We start from the raw sequence: 19,441 nt of genomic DNA on the forward strand, positions 1-19,441 counted from the left end.
TTCTCCATGTTAGCATCTGCATTGACCAAGCTGCTTAGGAAAGATGTGAAATTTCAGTGGACGAACAAATGCCAGCAGGGTTTCAATGAATCGAAAAAATGTTTGACTGAGGCTCTAGTCCTGACTTTACCTACATCGGGTAAAAAATATACAGTTTACAGCGATGCTTCTCACAATGGTTTAGGTTGTGTGTTGATGAAAGATCGGAATATCATTGCCTATGCATCATGCCAGCTAAAACCACATGAGAGGAATTATCCGACACATGACTTGGAGCTTGCAGCCATTGTGTTCGCTCTTAAGATCTGGAGACATTATTTGTATGGGGAGAAGTGCTACATCTACACAGATCATAAGAGTTTGAAGTATTTGGGCACCCAGAAAGAGTTGAATTTGAGACAGAGAAGATGGTTAGAGTTGATAAAAGACTATGATTGTCTGATAGACTATCAGCCAGGGAAAGCTAATGTGGTGGCTGACGCCTTAAGTTGCAAGACTATGGCAAGTCTACGGGTTACTCCTTTGTCTATGGTACATAAGTTGAGATCATTACATGCCAGCTTAGAGATTAATGATAAGGGGCAGACAGTAGTTGCATGGCATGTACAGCCAATGTTGATTGATCAAATCATAATGGCTGCTCAGAATGATCAAAAGTATCAGAGGCTGTTGGAAGAAGTCCAGTAGGGCAAGAAACCAGAATTCTCAATAAGAGATGATGGTCTATTGCTACACCAGGGCAGAATGTGTGTTCCTAATGATGTTGATTTGAGGCAGATCATTTTGAAGGAAGCACATGAGTCTCCTTTTGCCATGGACCCTGGTAGTACAAAAATGTATAGAGGGCTAAAGGAGCATTACTGGTGGATGGGTATGAAAAGAGATGTGGCAGAATTTGTTTCCAAATGCCAAACTTGTCAGCAAGTGAAGGCAGAGCATCAAGTACCAACTGGGTTATTACATCCACTACCAGTGCCAGAATGGAAATGGGAGAGAATAACTATAGATTTTGTGATGGGATTTCCGAGGACACAGAAGAGTCATGATGCAGTATGGGTCATTGTTGACAGACTGACCAAGTTTGCTCATTTCCTGCCAGTTCGGATGGACTACAGTTTAGAAAGATTGGCTAAGTTGTACATTGATGAGATTGTGAGACTGCATGGAGTGCCAGTATCCATCGTATCTGACAGAGATCCTAGGTTCACTTCTAAATTCTGGGGTAGTCTTCAGAGAGCCCTAGGAACTAGACTGAACTTCAACATGGCATTCCACCCACAGATAGATGGCCAATCTGAGAGGGTAATTCAAATATTGGAGGACATGCTACGGGCTTGTGTGATTGAGTTTGAGGGCAGTTGGGACACACACTTGCCTTTGATTGAGTTTGCTTACAACAATAGCTACCAATCAAGCATTGGGATGCCTCCATATGAAGCTTCGTATGCAGATAATGTAGAACCCCATTGTATTGGGATGATGTGGGTGAAAGAAAGATGATTGGACCCGAAATTGTTCAGCAGACTAAAGAGAAGATCAGGGTGATCAGAGATTGACTTAAAACTGCATCAGACCATCAGAAGTCCTATGTTGATCTGAAGAGAAGGGATATTGAATATGCAGTTGGTGATAAAGTATTCCTCAAGGTTTCCCCTTAGAAGAGGATTATGAGATTCGGCAGAAAGGGGAAACTGAGTCCTCGCTTCATTGGGCCATATGAGGTTCTAGAAAGAGTGGGTCCTTTGGCATATCAGTTGGCACTACCTCCAGAGTTACAGAAGATACATAATGTCTTCCATGTGTCTATGTTGAGGAGGTACTGATCAGACCCATCTCAGGTACTATCAGTGGAAGAAATTGAAGTGAATCCAGACCTCACTTATGAAGAAGAACCTATAGAGATTCTGGCTTATGAGGTGAAGTAGCTACGGAACAAGCAGATACCGTTGGTAAAAGTGCTATGGAACTATCATTCGGGCTAAGAAACTACTTGGGAACGAGAGGAGGACATGAGGAAACAGCACCCACAGCTGTTCAGAGATTGATACCAGATAAAATTTCGAGACGAAATTTATTTTAAGGGGGGAAGAATTGTAATACCCCTATTTGCATAGTCTGGTATATTTCACTATTCTGGTGACCGGTGTCTGTCTGGATAATTAAGGGGATTAGAACCACACTTAAGACAACTAGATAAGCTATAAACACAAATAATTAGTAATTGCCAATTAGTTAAGTATAAATAAGAAAAACAGAACATAAGAAGTTAAACGAGCCGAGAGTCACAGCGATGGGTGACCTTCTCGGGAAGGACTGCGAAGTTGATTTAAACTCAAATTTCAAACCGTAAAATATGATGCCACGGTCCTTAGGACCATTATGAACATAGTGGAAAAAATTACGAAAAGGAATTGTTAAGTCAGTCAAATAATTAGGTCAGGGAGCCGGAACAAATATTGAATTATTTGCAAACTGGGTTGAACCGGCGAGGGGCAATTTGGTCAATTGACCCCGAGAGCTGACTCCTTACCTAACTGTCAAATAAAATCGGAGAAAAGAAAATTTCGGAATCAAAAATTAAATTAAAGAACTAGGGAAAAATAAATAAAAAAAAGAAGAAAAAAAAAAGTTGAAATGAGTGACATCATGCATGACATCATGCATGATGTCATAAACACTAATATAATTAAAACTTAAATTTTGGATAATTATGGTCTTCCATAAGACTAAAAACATAAAAGAAAAGAAAAAAAAAAGAGGAAAAACCCTCATCTCTTTTTCCTTATCGCCCTCACTCTCTTTCACCCTCTCCCTCTCAAAATTTCCATTAAAGCTCATTTTGAGCTTGAAGAAACCAAACCTTAGCCATAAAAATTGCGAATCCCTTAATTAAACTTGGTCTTTTAGTCTTGAAAAGAAGTTTGAATAAGAAATAAAGAAGAAAGGAAGGAGTTGAAGAGAAAAAAAATTCTGCAATTCAAGGTTAGTGAGTTCACTCTAAGTTTTTAGTTTAATTTAAGTATTTATAGCATGAAGAACTTGGAAATATGCTTAAATTGAAAAGAAATTAATTGTTGGAGGATTAGAGGAAAATTCAGTCAGCTAGGGTTTTGATGTGTGTGCATGAATTTGATTGAATTCAAAGTGAAGGTAAGCTTGCATGAGTATAGAAGTAATGCTAGTATGCTTGAAATTAGTTAAATGCATCAAATAGGAGAACTAGGGTTTTGGCATCTAGGGTTTTAGAGACAAAAATGTGAGAATGTGTTAAATAGTGTGTTGGACTTGGTTTGAGGTGAGAAATGGTCATTTGTGACCAATTGGACTATGTTAGAAGTGTTGGAACCAATTGCAAATTCGGATTGTTTAAGGTCATGCTACAGGCAGCAGGACCAAGGTCAAGGGACCAAAACTGAAAATTTACTAGTCCAATTGGTATGAGACCAATTGGGAATGAAAATAGACACAAAATGACACAATTTTCATTTAGGATTCATGCCCAAAAAGTGACCAAAACCTAGTAAACAAATTGACCAAATCCGGATTTTTGCAGTCTGACCTGTACAAAAATGACCAAATGAACAGTGTTTATTCATTTGGCCATAACTTGGGCTGGGTAGGTCTAAATGACCTGAAATTTTACCAGTGGATAGTTGAGATATATACCAACAACTTTCATGAAGAACACCAATTCAAATTATGCCCTTAACCAAGTCATTTAGCCACCCAAATTGGATGACCTAAAACTGCCAGAACCAGAATTTGCGTAGAAATCTGGGTTAAGTCCAATCCGGCAGCCATGATTCAAATGGCTATAACTTGAGCTACAAAACTCCAATTGGAGTGATTCAAAAAGGAGAATAAAGTTAAGACAATGTGAACATTTTCTATGAAGAAAATTTTTGCAAATTCTAACAGTAAAATGACCAATGGAATAGTGCAACCTAAGACACCAAAACTGAAAATTTGCAATTTTGCCTAAAAGACCTAAGTTTTTAGAAAATGACCAAAACTAACAAGTTTGGTAACCAAAATGTGGTATGTGGGTGAAGTTGGAGTTCCCATACCTATTAAGCCTTAGAAAGTCAACAAATTGACTTGAATAGTACTATGAATAGTAACCTCAACATGAAATTTGCAAGAATGTAAGTTTAAACATATTGGCATTAATTATTGGAATTGTTATGAAGTGAAGATATTGAGACGCTATAAATTTTGTGATTCAGCTGAAAAAGACTTGGAAGGTCTGAGAGAATAAGTCAAGGCCTAGAGGCAACTCACGTTAGGTTTCTACACAATAAACCCTATTTAAGCATTTTATCCTTGAAAAATTGATTTAGTACGCATTATGAGTTTAAGAACTTTTGTGTTGCCACTTTGTGATGAAATTGTAACTTTAGAAATTGATTTGATTTTTGTATGCAATATTTGAATAAAATATTTGAAATGGATTTTTGATTCACACTTAGCATGACAGTGCTTTATTATTGCTCCCCCAATTATAGGGCTGAGATCGATTATTTTTCTCCCTCTCTGGGTTACCAGTTGAGGTTGTAGATCGGATGAGTACTCGTTAGCTAGCTAGCCACCTCCCTCATTGATTTCTATTAGTGGGGTTATAGATTGCTTTATCGTGGTGTACAACACGACATTGATCGGAAATTTTGTGTCATGGCTTAAGTTGTGTGTGAATTGGCAACACTGTGTTTATTAAATTATTTGACCCAAAAATTTTGCTATAATGAGTTTTGATAATTGGTGAAATGTAATTATGCAACATTTAAATTGTGTTTTATCAATGAATGATTTATGTATTATATTTTAAATTTTATTGTGCACCACTGAGTATTTTTATACTCAGTGATAGCTTGTTTTGCTGTCGCAGATAAGAGCAAGGAAAAACCAGCAGAGTGAGCTGCTGGATTGGCAAGAACTTCTTGATCACTTTTGTACGGGTATTTATTTGTACCCTTGTAATTATTTGATGTAAACATTTTAATGTTGTTTGTATCAATGTAAAGTTGAGCAGTTATATAATAAATTGTAATAATATTATTCTTTGTATTTAATATCTGTAAATTAAACTTGTGAATGTAAATTAGCTTTATGGAATAAAATGATAAAATGTTTTGAGATGACAAACTTGGATTAAATTGTGGAATTATTTTGAAGTGGAATTGACTTGAGTTATGTTAAATTGAGATTATTTGGAGGTTAGGAGTTGTGGAAAAATTTATTGGAAGTGTTTTTACAGGTTTTTGAAGAACTGTTTTCTCCAAATACAGACGGCACTCTGCCAAAATTTTTATAAAATTTGCGAAAGAATAAAATGGACAAAAATTTTTACTAATTTTGAGACTTCAATTAAATGTTTTTAATTCCTACCAAAACGCTCACCACTTCCAAATTGTAAGAAAATGGTTTTAAAATCCCATGTAGTGTACTTAATGAATTATCGGTACGTGAAGTTCGGTAGTTCATTAGGTATTCTACGGGATCATATTATGCCTTACAGAGGGGTAAGGTGTGACATCTTTTCTTTTCCCCAATTGACTATTTGAGCTCTGACCATTAGGTTTCTCACTCTTCTCTATTTCATGTTGCCCTTGTTGTGGTTGGGTCTGTACTTGGGCTTGAGATTGAGTTTGAGCTTGGGCTAACAAACTATCAGCCATTTTTTGGAAGAAGGTGGCCATTTGCTATGCCACTTGTGCAGCGATTTGTACCTGTGGAATTGGTACAGTCGAGCCTTCGACACTCCGAGGAGCTGAGACCTCCTCTTGTGCCTCAACCATATCTGATTGTTCTACTAGTTTACTCCCCTCTTCCATTTATATTCAGAAAATTTTCTTTTCCCGGGACAACCTACACAAGGAGATTTTTCTCTATTAATTCATATTTATGATGCAATTGTACTATATGTGTCACCCTACCCCTCCGTAAGGCATAACATGATCCCATAGTATATTTAATGAATTACCAACTTCGTCTACTGATAACCCATTAAATACACTACAAGGGATTTTAAAACTTCTCTTACTTCTTTTTATAGTGATGAGAACTGTTGACGGGTATTAAAAATTTTTAACTGAAGTGAAATAAAATAACAAATTTAAGTATTAACAATTTCTGTAAAAATTTTGATAGAGTGCCATTTGTATTTTGAATAAAACAGTTCATCAAAAACCTATAAAAAGCACTTCAAATATATAATTCCTCAATCCCAAACTCCAATAATTTGTTCAACACAATAAATTTCTCAACATTATCAACTCAGTTCAACAATCAATTTTCTAGTGTTCCCAAAAGATAAGATAAAAGAAATATGTCACAATATTTTTACAAGCCAAAATAATTTACAATTTTAGTTTACAATTGCTCAAGACCAAGTGCAATATATACATACAGTGCATATACATTACAACAAAAACTACAAAATATGGTATACTCGATATACCCAGCGAAATCTCAAAATGTGGTACAAGCTGCCTACTCTGCTGCTCTGTCCATCTGTCTACCTGCGACAACAATAAAAAAGCTATTGCTGAGTAAAATTTACTCAGTGGTGCACAATAACAATTTAAAATGCGGTATGTAAAACTTTTATTGTAACACCCTCTCCGTAGCAACTCCGTACATTCCACTGTTCCGGTGACCGGTGTCGGTCCGGACAGCTAGAACATCCGGAAAAATATTTAAACTAAAGTCGGGAATCATAATTAACTCAAATATTAATAAGAAAAATTTAGTAAAAATTTTTGAAATAAAATACAACCAAGTTAAACGAGCCGGTGCCCTATCGATGGGTAACCAGAGGGAAGTTGCGGTTCTCGCAACGAGGAGCCCTAGACCCGGGGAAAAATTCATAAAATAATTTTTGAGACTCTAGAGAAGAGTCATTGAGGTTCCTATGGCATTAGAATGCCAAGAAAATATTTAGAAAAATTTTTCAATCGGTACAGACAATTTTGACCCGTTAAGCCAAACGGAGGGCATTTTGGTCATTTCGCCTTCAGAGACGATTTTTGGCCGACTTGTCCAGTTGAGTAAATAATTATTATGATCTAAAATATGAATAAATATTGTTAAAAATTAAATTGAAAATGAGTAGAAAAGAAAAGAAAAGAAAATGAAATAAAAGTCATATTTATGACATGAGCATGATGTAATTAAAATATTTTCACTCAACCAAATTTTGACACATCATTATAAATTACTTAAACATGAATAAAAGGAGATAAAAATTGGAAAAAGTGGACAGCCATCTTCATCTTTGGGCTACAGAAACGTTGAGAGAGAGAGAGAGAAGAAAAAAACTCCATGAAAGCTCTTGTTCAAAGCTTGATTTTCCCTAAGCTCTCCACCCCAAAACCCTAAACTTCCTTCACAAAAAATTATCCCTAAACCTTGAGGAAGCATAAGGCAGCAGAAATTTGAGGAAATTTTGAAGTTGGACAAGTCCAAGTTAGGTCACAAGTGAGATTAGTGCACCTATCTTTTTAAAGCTCTTTATTTCTATGCTTAGGGACTTAAAATAAGTAAGGAATTGCAACTAAAATGAAAAAAATTATGTGTATGAATGCCATGCATTTTGGCAGCCCTATTGAAGGAATAGAAATGGAGTGTTTGATGGACTTAGAGTGAACTAGAGCTTATGTTTAAAGAGCATAGTTATACATATACAAAGAAACAAAGAGTTAAGTAAGGAATTGGTGAAAACTCATATGGGAATTAGGGTTTTGAGTAGTGAAAAATTTATTTGGCTTAGGAAATTGTTAGAGAACATTTTAATAGTCAATTAGTGACTATTTTAGGTAAGTTGAGCACAATTTGGACTGAAAAATAGGATTGCAAAGTGAAGGTGTAGGCTGCCCTAGGACAGCAGCAGAGGGACTGAAAATTCAGTCCACTTGCACTGCCATAACTTGGGCTGTGTTGGTCCAATTGGTGTTTGGCCAATTGGACATGAAGCTAGGCTTATAATGGCACATTTTTGCTGAAGAAACCATGTCCAAAAGACCAAAGCAAGAGGACCAAAACTTGGCCCCAATCCGGATACCCTGCAAACAGCCCCTGCAGAATGACCAAATGAACAGTAACTGTTCATTTGGCCATAACTCACTGTAGATTTGGTCAATTGACCTGAAATATTTACAGCAACAAGTTAAGACATAGACAAACAAATTTCATGAAGAAACCTATCCCAAATTATGACCAGAACCTAACCCAAATGGCAGTCACAGTCACTATTCAAACCTGCAACTCTGCAGATTTTGATTTGAGCAGTAATATTTGGATGGCTATAACTCTCTCTAGAAAACTCGGATTTAGTCGATTCTTGAACCGATGGAAACCTAAGGCATAGTAGAACATTTCATATGAAGAAAGTTAGACCAAATTATGAACTTAACTTGGTCAAATTACTGACCAAAGTTGGACCAAAATCTGCCAAAACCCAAAAGTGCAGCATGAGCGATTGCGTGAACAGTAAACTTATTTTGGCCATAACTTGAGCTACAAAACTCCAAATGGAGTGATTCAAAAAAAGAAATTCAACTAGACAAAATAAGGAACATTTTCTATGAAGGAAGTTTTGTCAAATTCCAACAGTAGATCGACCAATAGAACAGTGAAACTTCGGAGCACCAAAACCGAAAATTGGCAATTTTGCCAAAATGACCTAAGCTTTGAGAAAGTGACCAAAACCAACAAGTTTTAAATGCAAAATGAGGTACATTGGATGTGTTAAAACCAATGCACCTATGATCTATGCAAAAGTCAACTTTTTGTTGACTTTTGAAGTGAATAGTGACATAAAAACTTGAAATTCAAAAATTGAAGAATTCAAAAGTATCAAATGCCCTAGTAGGCCTAATGTGATTGGTTTGGATAGGTTGGCATGCCAATAGGGTTCTGATAGCAGTACTGCATCTGATGTATGGCTTCATTGCCATTCTGTGATGTGATAGCCTATGGCTATACTGATTATGATGTTTTACTTGGCTTTATGCCTTATTGCTTATATGGCTTATTAGCCATTCTGTTTGCACACCGGGAGACACATTGTGACCGATGGTGTGACGGCCCGAGGTACCTAGTACCCAGTGCTAGTTTACCCGTTTATCCAGTCCGGTCAATTTGTATAGGTTACTTGGGCATGGAAAAGTATAACTGTAATTGAACTGATTGTTAAAGAAAATACGAAAATTAAATATCAGGAATGATTACGATAGAATACAAAGAAACTCAAGATCATGAAGAAAATAATTAACAAAATGCATGAAGAAGTTAATATCATAAAATGTAATTAGCCCTCGACTAAACATTAAGTTGGTAATTATTCATTTCTTATGAACACAATCGCAAGGAAATTATTATTTTTATTTTCATATTATATTTTCTTGTATTATTGGCACCACTAAGCTTTATGCTTAGCGCGTCGCTTTTGCAACGCGTAGTGCGAAGATTTGGACAGAGGGCCCGATAGACCACGGAGTTGGTAAGGCAGTTCACAGTTCTGCATAGTGTCTGTGTCACCTCACTGTCTGCAGTGCATTGGTAGGACGCTAGATGTCATTTTGGTATTTTGTAATTGATTTTATTTTCTCATATGTATTTGAAACTTATGTAATGTATTTTGATATTCATGTAAATAATGAAAAGTGTGGTTGTAAATGGAAAGGTGAATGTTTATCTATGATTTATGCATGGTATCATATGAGATGGATGAATGAGAACTGAGATTGAACATTGTTGAGAATTTGATAAATGGAGTTGAGATGATGGAAAATGAATATAGGAAGTGTTTTCACAGGTCCCGAAGAACTGTTTTCTCCATTTTTAGCCGGTACTCCGCCGGATTTTCTTTAAAATTTTCGGAACCTCAAATAAATAGTAATTTCGATAAATGGCTTAAAATGAATTATATTTCCCAAGTTATATTCAAAACTATGATAAAAATGAATTAAGATAAAATAGAGTGCTCCGGCAAACTGAGTGGCATAACTTGCTCGGCCACACTGTAGTCGGGTAAGGGGTGTCACAATTAGTGGTATCAGAGCACGGTTTAGGCGTTTCTGGGCCTAGATTGAGTCCATACCATGCATTGCATTTGTAAGAGTCGAGGTGACACTAATGCAGATCTGTTTGTTTGTCTTTTTTATTTTGAATAGGATATGGACCCTACATCTCAGAGGGCAGTCGAGGAGGAAGTGGAGAGTCATGCTCCACCTGCAGTGAGGCCCGGGGGCATGGGAGAACACTGCTCTGCCGGCTCAAGTAGAGCACCTTTCGGCCCCACAGGCCATGTTCCAGCAAATGGCCGATTTCTTTAGACAAATGGCCGGAGTAATGCCAGCACCACCACCACCACCAGCTCCACAGCAGAAATCACACCTGGAAAGGCTAAGAAAGTTTGGAGCAGTAGATTTCTATGGCAAGAGAGAAGATGACTCTGTTGCAGCCGAAAATTGGTTGAACAGAACAGGCAGAATTCTAAAACAACTCCATTGCACTCCAGAGAAAAACTTGGAATCTGCTGTATCTCTGCTGCAAGACGATGCATATGAATGGTGGGACACTGTGTCCAGTGAAGTGCAGCCAGAAATAGTGACATGGGACTTCTTTCTCTCCGAATTTAAGAAAAAATATGTGGGTACTGTATACCTAGAAGAGAGAAGAAGAGAGTTAATTAACCTGATGCACAGAAATTTGACAGGGGCCGAGAATGAGAAGGAATTCGTAAGATTGAGCTGCTATGGAAGGGAGATAGTCCCTAATGAAGCTGAAAAGTGTAAGAGATTTGAAGAGGGATTAAATGATAATATAAAGATCATGATCACTGCCTTGGGGATCACAGACTTCGCCAAGTTAGTGGAAGCTGCATTAAAAGTGGAGCAAATGAGAATAAATGAACAAAATAGGAAAGATAGGCAGCGTAAGAGGGAATTTGGACCAGGACAGTCAAGTATACCAACTGATAGTAAGAAGTTTAAGGGTTCTAGTTCACAAGATCAGACACAGGGCCACAGAGGCCAGATTGGAATATCTATAGCTAGTTCCCCGGGCACAATAACAAGGGAATCAACCCCAAAGCCTGAATGTATGCATTGTGGTAGAAGACACAGAGGGGAGTGTCATCGTTGCTGGAGAGTGTTTCAAATGTGGGGCTACGGATCATTTCATAAGAGATTGCCCTCGGAGGAGTGGTTCAATAGCTCGGTACAAGTTGATAGACCTTCCCTATAGTTCAAAGGGGTAAAAGATCGGGTAGAAGCGGCTTGGTGACATTACACGAAGATTGTTTCGAGACGGTTGAAATGCCGAAGTCGGTGGCACCACAAGTATATGCTATGGAAGCTCAGGAAGAGCCAAACCCAGACACTGATGAGGCGATACAAGGAAGTGAAGAAACAAGGAGGTAGCAACTCCTCGATTACTTAAGTCAGGTAAATTTCGAGGATGAAATTTAAATTAGAGGCGAAGAGTTGTAACACCCTCCCCGTAGCAACTCCGTACATTCCACTGTTCCGGTGACCGGTGTCGGTCCGGACAGCTAGAACATCCGGAAAAATATTTAAACTAAAGTCGAGAATCATAATTAACTCAAATATTAATAAGAAAAATTTAGTAAAAATTTTTGAAATAAAATACAACCAAGTTGAACGAGCCGGTGCCCTAGCGATGGGTAACCAGAGGGAAGTTGCGGTTCTCGCAACGAGGAGCCCTAGACCCGGGGAAAAATTCATAAAATAATTTTTGACACTCTAGAAAAGAGTCATTGAGGTTCCTATGGCATTAGAATGCCAAGAAAATATTTTGAAAAATTTTTCAATCGGTACAGACAATTTTGACCCGTTAAGCCAAACGGAGGGCATTTTGGTCATTTCGCCTTCAGAGACGATTTTTGGCCGACTTGTCCAGTTGAGTAAATAATTATTATGATCTAAAATATGAATAAATATTGTTAAAAATTAAATTGAAAATGAGTAGAAAAGAAAAGAAAAGAAAATGAAATAAAAGTCATATTTATGACATGAGCATGATGCAATTAAAATATTTTCACTCAACCAAATTTTGACACATCATTATAAATTACTTAGACATGAATAAAAGGAGATAAAAATTGGAAAATGTGGACAGCCATCTTCATCTTTGGGCTGTAGAAACGTTGAGAGAGAGAGAGAGAAGAAAAAAACTCCATGAAAGCTCTTGTTCAAAGCTTGATTTTCCCTAAGCTCTCCACCCCAAAACCCTAAACTTCCTTCACAAAAAATTATCCCTAAACCTTGAGGAAGCATAAGGCAGCAGAAATTTGAGGAAATTTTGAAGTTGGACAAGTCCAAGTTAGGTCACAAGTGAGGTTAGTGCACCCATCTATTTAAAGCTCTTTATTTCTATGCTAAGGGACTTAAAATAAGTAAGGAATTGCAACTAAAATGAAAAAAATTATGTGTATGCATGCCATGCATTTTGGCAGCCCTATTGAAGGAATAGAAATGGAGTGTTTGATGGACTTAGAGTGAACTAGAGCTTATGTTTAAAGAGCATAGTTATACATATACAAAGAAACAAAGAGTTAAGTAAGGAATTGGTGAAAACTCATATGGGAATTAGGGTTTTGAGTAGTGAAAAATTTATTTGGCTTAGGAAATTGTTAGAGAACATTTTAATGGTCAATTAGTGACTATTTTAGGTAAGTTGAGCACAATTTGGACTGAAAAATAGGATTGCAAAGTGAAGGTGTAGGCTGCCCTAGGACAGCAGCAGAGGGACTGAAAATTCAGTCCACTTGCACTGCCATAACTTGGGCTGTGTTGGTCCAATTGGTGTTTGGCCAATTGGAAATGAAGCTAGGCTTATAATGGCACATTTTTGCTGAAGAAACCATGTCCAAAAGACCAAAGCAAGAGGACCAAAACTTGGCCCCAATCCGGATACCACAAGCGACCCTGAGAATGACCAAATGAACGAGAACTGTTCATTTGGCCATAACTCACTGTAGATTTGGTCAATTGACCTGAAATATTTACAGCAACAAGTTAAGACATAGACAAACAAATTTCATGAAGAAACCTATCCCAAATTATGACCAGAACCTAACCCAAATGGCAGTCACAGTCACTATTCAAACCTGCAACTCTGCAGATTTTGATTTGAGCAGTAATATTTGGATGGCTATAACTCTCTCTAGAAAACTCGGATTTAGTCGATTCTTGAACCGATGGAAACCTAAGGCATAGTAGAACATTTCATATGAAGAAAGTTAGACCAAATTTGTAACACCCCAAAGTTCGGTAGTGCGTTCTGCTGCTCCGGTGACCAGTGTTGTCCGGACAGCTAGGATGCCTAGAACCGTACTTCGATATGAGTGAGGAGACATAAAATAATGAAATACAAGAAAAGAAAACACAAGAAAAACAAAGGAAAAATCATAGCAAAGAAATGTGATCAAGTTAAGCAGTAGGAAACCTAGCGATGGGTGACCGCACCGGGAAGTCACGGCGTGGACCGTTGACTAACCCTGGACTGCGGGGAACCCTGGGAAACATTTTTAGGACTTAAATAGACCATTGTTGAAGAGTAAATATCATTAGAAAGATCAAAGAAAAATTAAATAATTAGTACAAAGAAAAGTGAGAAATCGAAAAACAGACAAAATACGGTGTTATCGAAAAATCGGGAAAGCCACGAGCAGGGCATTATGGTCATTTGACATCCCGAATTGTCTTTTGACCTAAATGTCCATTAAAAATAAATAGTATTACACTTAGAAAATGAAATGAAAAATTAATTTGATGGTACCTAAAATAAATAGTGGAAATAATGGGTTAAATGTGGATTAAGTGAAAGTAACTTATAATATGAATTAATTAGAGTAAGTGGACCACTAAGGGAATAAAATAAACACATTATGGGGCTGATGTAAGTCCACTATGTCCAGCAGCCACTTCATCTTCTTCATTTACCATCCAAGCCGTGAATGAAGGGAGAGAAAACTCCATGGACATTTTCATGCAAGCTTGATCCCTCCTTCCATTTCAACTCCATTCACTTAGTGTTCTTCACTAAAATTTGTCTACACATCACAAGGAAGATATTGATACCAATTTTGGGAAGTTTGGTGAAGGTTTAGCAATTTACAATTAAAGGTAAGTTTGCATTTTTGAGAAGTTCTTTGTTAAAGTTTATGTTTATGTTATGGGTATTGGTTTGGTGAAGGAAAATTTTGAGTTTGAAGGGTTATTGTTGTTGCCATTTTGGACAGCCATGGGTCACGTTTTTGATGAGGTATTTGTGTATATAATTGATGAGAAATAATGTTAATCATGGTGATTTAGTAACCTAGTGATTTAATGCATGTATATATGGTGAATGATGCACTTTGATGGGAATTGGCATATGGTACGGCAATGTGATGTTGATGAATGAATTGTGGCAGCTTGTGGACACTTGAATAATGGTGTATATTGAAGGGAGTGTGGGCAGCATATTGACCTAGAAGGATTGATGATATGTATGTCAATTTACATTGTAAAGTGTATGTAAAGTTTGTAATGTTTAGGTGTGTTTGTAATGGTACTTAGAAATTGTAATTGTGAATGATATTTGGTGTGTTGAGGGTGATTGGAATCTGCCCAAAATAATGCTAATGTTATGTAGAAAATGTTGTTGGTAATGTGCCAAAACAGTTTGGTAGGGTATGGAAGTAAACCTTGCAAAGGTAAGTGTGTGTTTGAAGTTGGGGTGTGTAATGCATATTAAGGGCAGTGTATATTTTGGCCTATAACCTTGAATGTGTAACCTTAATTAGTATGAGACCAATTTGAGGTGAAACTAGGCACAAAATGTGCCAACTTTCATTGAGAAACCATGCCAAAATTCTGCTTGCAAGGTGACCTAAAAATTTGACCAATTCGGATTAGATGCAATTAGGACCTGAAAAATGACCAATTGGGCAGCAGTGAGTGTTTAGGCCATAACTCACTCAAACCAGGTCCAATTGACCTGAAATTTTGACCAAGAATAGTTAAGACCCATACCTACAAGTCTTATGAAGACACCAAAGCCCAGAAATGACCATAAGCAAGTCAAACAACTTGCACAAGTTCGGGTCCAAAAACTGGCCGAACCAGAATTGACCACTTTGACCTAAAATTGACCTAAAATGGTACCATTTGACCAGCAATAGTGTAATGACCATAACTTGGTCTACTTAACTCGGATTGACCTGAAATTTTGCACCGCGTGCAATAAGACCTAGATCTACAAGTTTGTAGTTTCGACCGAGACCGAAAACCGAGGAACTAGATCGTCGTGTTAGGTCAAACCAGTGTTCCGGAATCCAGCAATTTGCATTAAAATGCACTAAACAAGGAAATGACTTTGGTAAAACATACCAAACCTAAAACCCTATCGAGTGTGACATATTAACGACACTAAAACCTAATTTACCTAAAACGCATCGAGGGTCGGTATATTAGGTGATTAAGCGAATAATTGAGTTCAGTGCATTATTTACGGACCCCATCGATAGAGACAATTTAATTTAATCTTGAAACACTTCAAATTGTGTTTCTCGATTAACAAGGACTCGGCAAAGGGAAAGAAATCTTGAGTCAAGACCAGGAGACAAATATCGAGGTTTTTGCACAACAAGCTGTTTCTTTTGAATTATTTTCAATGGAAATAAATATTATTTGTTGTATATCATTGTTTTAAATTGTGGAAATGTGTTTGATGGACACTTATTGATTGAAAAATATTGTGAATGGTTTGAAACTGTGAAAAACTATTTGAATGACATTGATGGATACTTATTGATTGAAAAGCACTGTAAATGGTTTGAAACCACAGCTATCATGTATATTGATTGTATTCCTCTCTAGCTTGTCTAGTGGGATGAATTGAATTCCCTCTCTGGCTGAAGTGTTGAGGTGTGTGCCTGTTGAGGACGAATAGAATGAGTACTCATATTTTTGCTAGCTAGCCATGTTATTCCTCATTAGTCATCGACTTTTGGGATGAATTGAATACCTCATTAGCCATCGGCTTTTGGGATGAATTGAATTATGGATCATGATTAAGTGTGTGTGATTTCTTGATGTGTATTGTGAGATTGTGAAATGGATTTTAAACTCTCATTGACATATCTTGTCTTTTGAATTCAAACCTGATCTGACTTATGGAAAATTATTGTGATATTGAGAAATGGAGTTTAAATTCTTATTGACCTTTATTGTCTTAAATTTGACTATGGTTTTAAGTATCCACTATTTACATGATTTATGAATTGTGATTTAAATTGTATTTGGTTAATGTTGTGCACCACTTAGACATTGTCTCGTGATAGCTTTATTCTTTATCGCGGTAGAGAGATAGGCAGGCAGACTAGGTGCATATACATCCAATGAGGATTACAGTATATTGAGTATACCGCTTTTGCTTTTATCTTGTAATGTATGACCTTTGTATGTACATATTGTATTTGGTTTTGAGCGTTGTAAATTAAATTAAATTGTACTTGAAGTTGTAAATTAATTATGAGTGTTTTGGATTGTAAAAGTTGTATTATATTTCCTTATCTCGGACTTTGAAAAATTTCTATGGAATTGAGTTGATGAATTGTTGTGTTGAGAAATGTATTGAAGTTGAGATTTGGAAAATTATAGAAGTGCTTTACTGAGTTTTCAAGAAGCTGTTTTATCTAAAATCTGAGATGGCACCTTGCCAAAATTTTCTGAAATTCCAAATAAATCAAATGAGTTAGTTGTTTCACCTCAGTTCACCAAAGTTTTTAACACTGTAAATAGTGCTCACCACTGTAAAAGAAGTAAGAAAAGTTTTAAAATCCCTTGTAGTGTATTTAATGGGTTATCGATGAAGCGGAGTTGGTAATTCATTAGGTATACTACGGGATCATGTTATGCCTTACGGAGGGTAAGGTGTGACATGTTTTAGTGGTATCGAGCAAAGTTTTTAAATTCTGTTTTCACTGTTATTTGAATGTTCTTTACGCATAGTACAAGCTGCTCAATATCATTGTTTGATACATACGATACATTCTGAGTATAAATATGCACTAACGAGTGAATATTCTTGTGTTATTGTTCGGAAAGCTAAGATCCTCGCATTGAATATGGAAGAGGGTGATCGTTGATCGATCGATCTATTGAGGTGAGAGTGCAAGGGGATGCCCAGTTGTACAAAATGTCGGTGGTTAGTGACACCGGCCCTGCGATCATGATTTCTGCTCGATTCGCTCAGTGGCTGCAATATTCCAACAAATGGCTGGTAATGCACCTACTCAAGTCCCAATTCGGACACAGTGGTACAACCACGATCTCCTACGAGACAGTATGATAAATTGATGAAGTATGGGGCTCTGAGTTCAAGGGGCGATAGATCCTCTAGAAGGTGAGCAGTGGTTAGAGAGGATGGATAGGGTGTTCAAGAAACTTCATTGTCAGAGGAGCTCGGACTTGAATACTCGGTATCCTTACTACTGAGGATGCTTATGGTGGTGGAAAACCATTCCCCACGATGCAGTAGAACTGCGATCTTGACTGGAATGACTTCCTCGGGGAATTGAGGCAATACATCCACGATGCTTATGTAGATCGAAGCTACAAGAATTCTTAAGTTTGAAAGCAGAGAGGCGGATCGGTGGTGAGTATGAAAGAGAATTTTCCGCCTTAGCCATTATGCGGTGAGTCTACTCTCTACCGGCGGGAGAGATGCAAGAGGTTTGAAAGCGGCTTGAAGCCCGATGTCAGTACAAGTGCTCGGCTTCAAACACACTAACTTCTCTGAACTTGTTTCTCAAGCCCTAGAGTTGGAAAGAGTTGAGTTTGAGGCGCTCTGAGAAGAAGAGGTCGGAGAAGGCAGAGAAAGAGGAAAATCGGTAGATCGAGTTCGGTGGTCATCTGGAAAGAGGAAGAACTATGGGGACATGGCGGAGGTGGCAAGAAATGCGGTAGGGAAGACATTCGGGACAGAGACCTCCCCTATCCAGTCATAGTACAGAAGTTCCTATCCTCCCGCCAATGTGAAACTTGTGGAAAGAATCATGGTGGAATCTGCATTTACAAGGCTATTGGAGCTGTTATAGCTGTGGAGGCACGGACACTTGCCAAGGAGGCGCACGATAGTCGCGAGTTGGACCACCTCCTACTCTGCGAAGGTCGATTCGAGCCACTGTCACGAAGCTCACAACCACCTAGTAGAGGTAGAGCGGGGTAGAGGTAACCCGGCGACGGCGAGGGCACGATAAAACAATCGAGCAAGGCAGTGCTCGATCGAGTCTATGCCATGAGACAGAGAAGAGCGAGAGACATCGATGTTGTGGTGGTACCTTCTCAACTTTTAACGAGAATGTATTTGTGCTATTTGATCGGGTTCTACCCATTCTTATGTGAGTGCTAGCATCATTGATTGCATTCTTTGTTCCATGTACAAAAATGGACTTTGAGGTGCTAGTAACAAGTCCGCTAGGACGGAGAGTCGAGGTTAATAGGATGTATAGAGATTGCCCTTTGGTGATCCAAGGACACACTTTCTGTCGATCTCATTGAAATGCCCTTGAGAGATTATGATATCATCTTGGGCATGGATTGGTTAGCTAGGCATCATGCCATGATTGGTATGGCGAAGACGATCACTTTTGGTCTCCTCGATGCAGTGATGTGGTGATACATGGGGAGAGGCGCTATTGCCATCCAACATCATTTAATTTGCACTAGCGGAAAAATGATCGAGAAAAGGGTGTGAAGCATACTTGGCACATGTAGTAGACACCCAAGTGGGAGTCGGCATTGAAGGACATCCCTACGATACATGACTTTCGACGTGTTTCTGATGAATTGCGGGATTACCTCGGAAGAGAAGTGCGATTTGAAATTAATGTTACGCTGGTGTGGATCCAATCTCCATAACGCCATACGAATGGCACCAGCAGAGTTGAAGGAGTGAAGATCTGATTACAAGAATTACTTGAAAAGGGCTTCATCCGCCCTAGTGTGTCACCTTGGGAGCACGGTGTTGTTTGTTAAGAAGAAGGATGGTACTCTCCGCTTATGCATTGACTACGAGCGGTTGAATAGGGTGACAATAAAGAATAGATATCCATTGCCTCGCATTGATGATACATTCGATCGATTGAAGAAGTGCGTGATATTCTCCAAAATTGATTTGCGATCTGGTTATCATCAGTTGAAGGTGAAAGAGCAGAGTATTCCAAAAACTGCTTTCAGAACTCGATATAGCCACTATGAGTTTCTAGTAATGCCATTCGGGTTGACAAATGCTCCAGTACTTTTATGGATCGATGAACACTATCTTGGACCATATCTTGATCAATTTGTGGTGGTGTTTATTGATGACATTTTGATATACTCGAGGAGTGCAGAGGAGCATGATAGACATCTGCGAATTGTCTTTGAGA

Source organism: Hevea brasiliensis, chromosome 3, assembly GCF_030052815.1.
Source record: "Hevea brasiliensis isolate MT/VB/25A 57/8 chromosome 3, ASM3005281v1, whole genome shotgun sequence".
In the NCBI taxonomy this organism is placed as follows: domain Eukaryota; kingdom Viridiplantae; phylum Streptophyta; class Magnoliopsida; order Malpighiales; family Euphorbiaceae; genus Hevea; species Hevea brasiliensis.